We start from the raw sequence: 8050 nt of genomic DNA on the forward strand, positions 1-8050 counted from the left end.
ACCTGTTATTGTTCAAGAGCTCTTTAGCCAATAAATAACTTCTAAGACCTAATGATGCTTCTGAAAACCAGTGTCTCTTAAACTCAATTCCTTGCTCTCCTGTCCCTCCTTCCCCCATGGGATTGTTATTGTTCAGAGCTTTCTCCAGTTTTTCCAACTGTCTGGATGACAAAGTCCTCCTGTCTCTATTCACTTCACCATTGATATGATTTATGCTGAGGGTTTTTTCCTCATTCATAACTTGCTGTTTGTTCTTCTGCCTATGATGAAGGTTTCCTCCCTAGATTTCTGACTCTCTCAGATGGAGAGATTTCTGTTCTGTGCTTTTTTATGTGTTGATATCCAGTCTGCAGACCAGCTTCAGGGTGTCTCATTGTAACTGTACTTTACCTGCAAGATGCTTTTTTTTAAAAAAACCCATTGCTTTCCAGCTATGCCATTCATTTAGTTATTCTATCCAATTGATTTTCCACTTTTATTATCATTGACTAAATTTAATACCTAAATAAAGGCCTAGGTTTACAACTGAAGGAGACCTCACTCATTCAGGCTCTTTTTCCTTCGGAAAACTGCTAATAATGTGAGGGGTTCAGTTATCTTCTGTCACATTTAGCCCATCTATTTTTTAATTTTTAATTAACCAGAAAAATATAAAGTGTTTAAAAACGGACACAACCCTAGCAAGCTGAAGTGAGCAACTAATAATAAAAGTTCATCCTATGTTTTGTTCTAAAATTACTTGTATTAATAATGAATAAGGAACAAGAAATTAATTCCAAAATTTGCTGCCTGGAAACTTTCCTCTGTCATCTCTGTTTCTCTCTTTTCTTGCAATGTAATTGTTACAGTTCCTTGACATAATATGAATGAGTTAAATTGAATTCACTGAGATGATTAAAATATATATGGTCATCATTAACTGAATTATAGCAAAACCAGCAATGAATCACACAGGCTAATGTTTGCTGCCATGTTTGATGACAGATGTATCATACTTAGGCTTCAGCTGATGAGAGAGGCCAACAAACTATATTTCAAATGTCTAGACATATTCCTTTGGAGAATACTCAAGTATGAGTTTCATACACGCCTCCAGTCTGAGTGATAAGTGCATTATTCACTGATAACTGGTTTTAAAAGATGTATTCTGTGCCACAGCATTATGATAGGCAGTATTTTTTGCTGTTGCTATCTTAAAAGGTTTATTAGCTGTTCCATTATTTTTTTTCTTTCTTCTTTCCCCCCTCCCTTTCAAGGGTTTAAGAGTTCACTGTGGAAATATGCTGATGTTTGGCAGAAAATACTCACTTTAGAATCGTATCTTTATTTCTAAAACAGAAAACTGTAGTAGGGAATCTCTGTAATATTTTTATAAGATTTCAAAGATACTGTCTTAAGGTTATTCAGTTCATTTATTGTACTTTAATTCACTTAGAAATAAAAATTAGCTGATTGGCCCTTTTAATAAGAATAAGCCAACCAGCAGATGGGTATTCCATATTTTAATTTATATTTCTATAGATCCATACTCAGGCTGTTCCCAAATGTTCATATTTCTTACTAGTACCACTACAGCTGAATACTGGTTTAGGGAAGCTTCATTTCAACTCAAATTTCAGTCACAGGAGGGAACTGAGAGACTGGGAGGAGCCTCAGTAGGCTGCTATCATTTACATGGCATGAGGAGTTTGTTAAGAAACAGGAAAGTCATAGGAAGTAAAGAAGCCACCTTGCTGAGGAGAAATCCCACATGACTGATCATTCACTCTTACTGGTTTCCCAACCTATTTTTCTCATAGGAACTCATTCTAAGTTTCACTTAGTAAAAGTATCATTGATGCTATTAATTTTCAAATAGTGTCACAACAGAACTGAAGCAGTAAGAGATGAGAATTCAGAGCTCATGGGAAGTAGGCAAAAGCAAAAAATGCAATTCCTTAAAGAAACTGTGCTAAAGGCATTATTGCAAACTATCCCAAAGCGGAATAAAATAAGGAGTGAGATAAGAGCTCAACTTAACTAAACCATGAAATCCTCAACAGTGTTAAAACAAAAAAAGAAAAGGGGAACCTAGATCAGTTTGCTAAATGTAATTAGCACAAGGATACAGAGGCAAAATCAAAAGATCAGCCAATCAAACAAGAAACAGTAATGAGTGTTGTACGAATAACAAGAAAGGAGGAGTATGTTCGCAGGAAGGGTAAAACTGAGGAGCGAGTTGATCCACCCTTCAACAGGGAGGAGTCCTCTGCAGCAGCTGAAAAGGCAGAGGTGTTTCAGCCCTGGTGGAATCAGCCCTCACTAATACAGTCAACTGTCATGCTAGCAACTATCTATCGAAGTGCATGCTGCAACTGGGAAAGAAAGGGGTAGGGGATGCTTAGGTTAGTTAGATGTTAAAATGGCTGGGCCTCCCAGAGTACCTAGAGACCCTAGGCAATTTTAGGAGTTGTCTTTGAGAATTTGCATTTACAAGTGTACACTCAAATTCTGGTTTTAAAAATGGGAGCTGAGGAATTTTAGACCTGTGGTTTAAAAAAATCCTGGAACAAAATTATCGAGCAAAGGGGTGAGAAAAATCAATATGGACTGTAATCAATCTGATGTCTTTCTGTACAAGGGTACAGATTTTACATGTAAAAGAGAGGTGGTAGATACCATTTATCTTGACTTCGTTAAGATTTGTGATATTGTGACATAGTAACAACACGGTCTAAATGCTACTACTGTAACCTGAATGAAAATTTTTGGGGAAAACTCTCAGTAGTTCACAGACAAACTGATGAGATGTACTGAGTGGGGTTCTGCAGGGATCTGTCACAAATGCGATACTGTTCAATACTCTCTTTAAAACCTTGGATGGTGGGATGGAAAATATGCTTGTAAAACTTGTGAATAACGAGCATCACGTAGGACACCAGCTGTCTTGGCTTTTCATCTGATGCTGCTGAATATTGAATGGGCATAAGAATAGCTCTTCCTTTCCTGGCTGTTCCTGAGCTAATCAGTTACCTCCAGTGACCTCTGCGAGCACCTTCTGCTCAGCCCTTGCTTCTCCCCGTGGTTCTTCCACGCTGGCATGGGCTTCTGCCCTCTGCTCATCACAGCAATTTCACCAGCCGAACTGACCTGTGCTCAAGGCTTATGTGTCTTTGTCCTATGGGGACAATGGCAAGATGATCGGTAACTAAGCGCATCTCCAAGGCAGAATATTTTAATAAAAGCTTTCCAGATAAAAATGGGACTGAAACCCCTAAATCTGGTTTCAGACACCTGAGCATTTTTTCGTGGCTGATCTAAGCTTTCAGTAGATTCTGTATCTCTTTCCCAGAGAATGGTAGGTCTGGTAATGTTTGGTTCACAGGCACTTTAATGTTTCAGGAAGAGATCCTTTAAAGCTGGGTGGGGTGAGTTTTTTTGTTTTGGGGAGGGGGGCTTGCTTTGGTTTTTTTTTTTCTTCAAAGTCCCTGTCTAGCAAAGCAAGACTCTTTTTTCCTTGGAGGCAAGTTATAAGATCTTCAAAGCTAATAACTTTCCTCTGTCTTTCAAGGCTGTGTAGAAGCCTGGGGCCATAGACTGTGTTTCCCACAGCCCCCAACAAGCTCCATTATGCCTCTAGCTGTGGTGCTCCTTTAAGTATCAATAACCTCCCGTCACTAACAAGGTCAAACACCACATTTATAAAACACTTCAGTGTTCTTAGATTGAGGGCAATCCTATCTTTGCCTGGGTTTATACTCCGTTACAGCAGGAGGCTGGTGCTATGGTGAAGTGGTAGGGGGAGACATCCATTGCCAACGTAGTAAATGCCAAAGCTGAAATACAGATTTTCAGGGCTCATTTGAGTTCAACCCCTTCAGTCTGTCAGCATGGAATTTATCAGCATGTGGGGGAAAGAACGAGAAACAGACTCTTGAGCACAAATAAGTGACAAAACTGAAAAAAGGGCTCTTTAAATGTGTTCTTACACTTCAAGATTTTTTGTTAATTGGAAAGAGAGCCTTGTGTGGGATCATCATTTAAAGAGGAGGCAAGTGCAAACAATTTCCATTAGACACCAAGAGACAGTAAACCTGGGTGAGGTGTTGGTCATGTTCATTACATTTCACATCTAATTGTGTGATACTATCAAGCCCTACTCACTGGAAACCCAGCCACTCTCATTATGTATAGAATCATGGTGCTAAATAACAATGTGGTTAGATGAGAAGAGTCAACGCTTGAACAATTTTGCAGCCTTCCCCGTATGTTTGCAGGGCAATAAGATGAAAATTTCCAGGTCTTGCTTTGATAGATCACAGCTTATAATTATAGTCACGTTGCATGGGAACGTGGGCACACTGCTGGCTAGATTAGAGAAAGAGACAGACAAGATCGAAGCCTCCCTGTTATTTTTTTCCCTCTCTGAGTGTGCTAACATGTGCCTATTTTAGGAATTTTGATGAGAATTTTTTCATACTTTTTCTCCTTTCCTCATTTTTATAGCTCTGAAGGTTTCGGTGGTTCTGCTTTGTTTCACTTGACCTTTATCTATATCCACCGTATTCCTTTGACTGTACTGTATTCCTTTTCTCCCTTCGCCACAATCTAAGCTCTCCACCCCCTCCAATGCTGTCTCCACCTCCCTCCCTGGAGGCAGCCCCTGTCATTATCACCTCTCCTTCACTCCTCTCTTCCCTGACATAAGCGAGAAGCTCGATGACACACAGTTTCCTGCTTAAGAGGAGGTTGTTCATCGCCAGCTTTTATTTATTTAATAACCCCCTTTCACAACGGTGCTTTACAGTTTATTGTAGAAGATACAGGAAAGAAAATCGAACAGTGGTTTACAGAGCGGCGAAGTAGAGCTGTGGGTCCGCCCGCCGTCCCTGGGTCCCGCACTGTACTAGCAGATGTGACAGCACTGTGGGCTGAAGGGCTGTGGGTCATGGCCTGGCAAAGCACTAAGCCTGGCTTTTGAACGCCTTGCACCCCATTAGCAGCTACATAATACAGAATACTGATCAGGTATAAAGTCACTCCAAAAGGTGAAGTGTTCCCAAAAGGGGTTAAGTGTTTGCTGATGGGTCTTATGACAGATCACACATTTTCTTTTCTCACCAGGGCTTTACTGGACATCCCGTATCTCTCCTCAAGTCTTTTCTTGGTCAGTTCTTTGCCCAGTTACAACTGTTTTGCCCAAGAGCAAAGGTGATTCCTCAAAGCACCTATTCTCAGCCCTGCCCATCCTTTTCTTGCAGGTACTGCAGCTGGATCTCTATAGACTTTACCTTGGACCTTTACCTGCCACAGGTCTCCATTGCCATAGTAGCCAGAAATGGCACTATCACCCATGTAGAACCCATCAAAGGCCATAGAAATGTCATTTGTTTTCAGTCTTACCAGCTGTGATCCAAAGTGGATCTGGGAAGAGACCTGCTGAGGCTCTGGAGAGGAGCTGCTGTGCAGCAGTCCCTCACTGGCAAAATGGCCAGGGATAAGGAATACAGTGCCAGTGCCTTGTCCATGCTTAAGGAGAGGCATCAAAAGGACTTGGACTAGTGGAGCATCTAATAAAGGCTTTGAAGAGGGCCTATTAAAAGTCTAATACTAATATATGGTCCAGTGCTAGGGGATGTCTTGTTTGTAGCAGAATGAACTTGACTGCAGTTGGTGCGGGAGCAGGGATGCAGTTCCCAAGCACAGCAGGGATTTGGTGGTACAGCCCCAAGCCTCCCTTCTGTACGAGCCGCTTCCCCTCCTCTGAAGATGGGCATCCATCTACACTGATCGGAGTATTGTGAGAGCAGCGACGGGGGGGACAGTAGGTAAACAAGACTTCCTCAGTTGCCAGGTACCCTTGAGAAGGTCCCAAGCTAACAGGGGCACAAAATGGGAGGGACAACCCCCTTTGCAGGTGCTTTGCCTCCTTTTCATGGCAAGTCTTATTTTCTGGGCACACTGCCAAGCAGCAGGGTTTTCCAGCAGGGCTGTCCAGTCTTCTCAGTTATCCCGCACCCTGACCTTTCCCGAGCAGAGATGCTCCCTTCTCTGGCCCATCCCACCTCAGAAGCTTTGATCAAGACCGTGTCATATCCCCATCCCTTGGTGGTTGGGAGACTACTTCTAAGCATTTAGTTTTTCCTTGCTCCCTCTCCCAAAACCTTTCCCACTGAACAGGCATAGACACAATTTTTAAAGTGATGGCAGACACATTCACACATTTCATGCAAACCCAGAGCTGTTTATTACAATCAGAAAGTGTTTTCACAATGGATGGACATAGAAGCAGCCTAGCTGCCCATCCTTTGCCAGTTTTCAATGATCGTATATATTTGACTTAAGTGATACAGGAAATTAGGTGACTGTCCTTTGGTGAAAACTAGGCATACTGAGGCACCTTTGTGACCAAGATGTTTTCTTTTGAATTACTTCTTTTAGTTATGTGTTTAATTCCACCCAGAACATAGTTTAGTTACCTAATAGGTTTGATTATTTAGGTTTAGGTCTGATTATTAACTCAAAAGTAAGAACTGCACAGTTTACATCTTACAGAGCTACCGAGCTCCTTACAGAGCTACCAGTTCCTTTTAATTTCATAGTAGAAAACATTTTCCTTTCCAAATATTGACCTCAGTTTAGAATCAGCCAGGCCTTTTCAAGATGCTAAGGAAATGCACCTAGACAATGCAGATACAATAATTGCCCACAGGAAGACCAACTGAAATGCTGCCTCCCAAGTCATGTTGCTCTTATCCCTAACCTCCTAGGAGAGAGGGAGAGAGATGAAGAGATACTGCAATTTCACCTAGTATCCTACTCCATACCTGATATTACCCACGACAACAAGAAATACAAGGGGGAAAACGCTGAATATGCACTTCTAAGAGATGGATGCCCTGGAGCAACAGAAACACAAAGCAGCTCCCACAGGAGAAGAATAGGATTAACGATCTTGATTGTTTTATAATGGCCTCTGGTATGTTTTCCCTGTTATGAGGCAAAAAAAGCTGTTTGGTACACAAAAAAAAAAAATGTAGAGCCTACCTGGTGCTAAAAGGCAAGGGCGTGAAGTATAAATAACTTTGAAAGTGAGAGAATGAGTATGGAAAGAGTCCTGCGTGGATTCATCCAGGCATACGTTAGTGATAGTTTAAGAAAAAAACTTAGTTTGAAGGAATTTTTACATGTATCTCACTTCTGAAGTGCATAAACTGTGACTCCAGCTCCAGCGAGGGGCAAGCCAATGAAAGCCAAACTAAAAAAGCCAAAAGAAGTGGGAAGTAGCTTATGTTACCTTGTAATATTGTATTTTCCCCAGTAGAGAGATTGTGGTCAACATGTTTTTCTCCAAGAGTGGTTCACGCTGCACTTAATCTGGTACAACTGTGGGCTGCCACCAAAGATGGCAGTCTTTCTGTCTTCATGTCCCCACTCCCACGTGTGTCCCTGTTCTCTTCCTTGCATCACATCGAGGGATTATGCAACTTCAGGGTGAATCAGCTCCCCTGATCCAACAGAAAATGAACAGGTTTTTGGTGGGATAGTTTGCTTTGGGTTGACCCAAGAGAACTGAGCTGGAGGTAGATGGGGAGGATGGGGAAGAAACTGATGAGTGTGTGGGGCAGTGACCTCTTTACCTCCATCAGCTTTAGGCAGAGCAATGTTTCTGACTGCAGTCTTGGGCAGCTTCAAAACTGGAAAAGCACAGAGGGAGAGCTGTTCTCTATCAATATGCTGCTGGACCAACAGCAAAGATCCGGGGGAGGAGGAGGTGACAATAAATGTGATGGAAGAGGCAGAATTCTGAGGGGTTTGAATGCTAAAGCATATGGGATATTTGGAGAATGGGAAACCACCATCTCAGCTCTTTTTGGAGAACAGAAGAAGCCAGACTCGTGCATCTTCCATAACCTAGTGACTGAGGAGAGTTTTTACTGAGGAAATTAAAATCTCACTCAGCTTCAACCAAGAAATATTGTTTTCTCATTTGCTGCTGTTCAGATATTTGCTGCTGATCACAATCTAGCAGATGATGTGCTATGAAAGGTGAAGGCAGCATAAAATGCCT

The sequence above is a fragment of the Gymnogyps californianus genome, chromosome 1 (genome assembly GCF_018139145.2).
Source record: "Gymnogyps californianus isolate 813 chromosome 1, ASM1813914v2, whole genome shotgun sequence".
Taxonomy (NCBI): domain Eukaryota; kingdom Metazoa; phylum Chordata; class Aves; order Accipitriformes; family Cathartidae; genus Gymnogyps; species Gymnogyps californianus.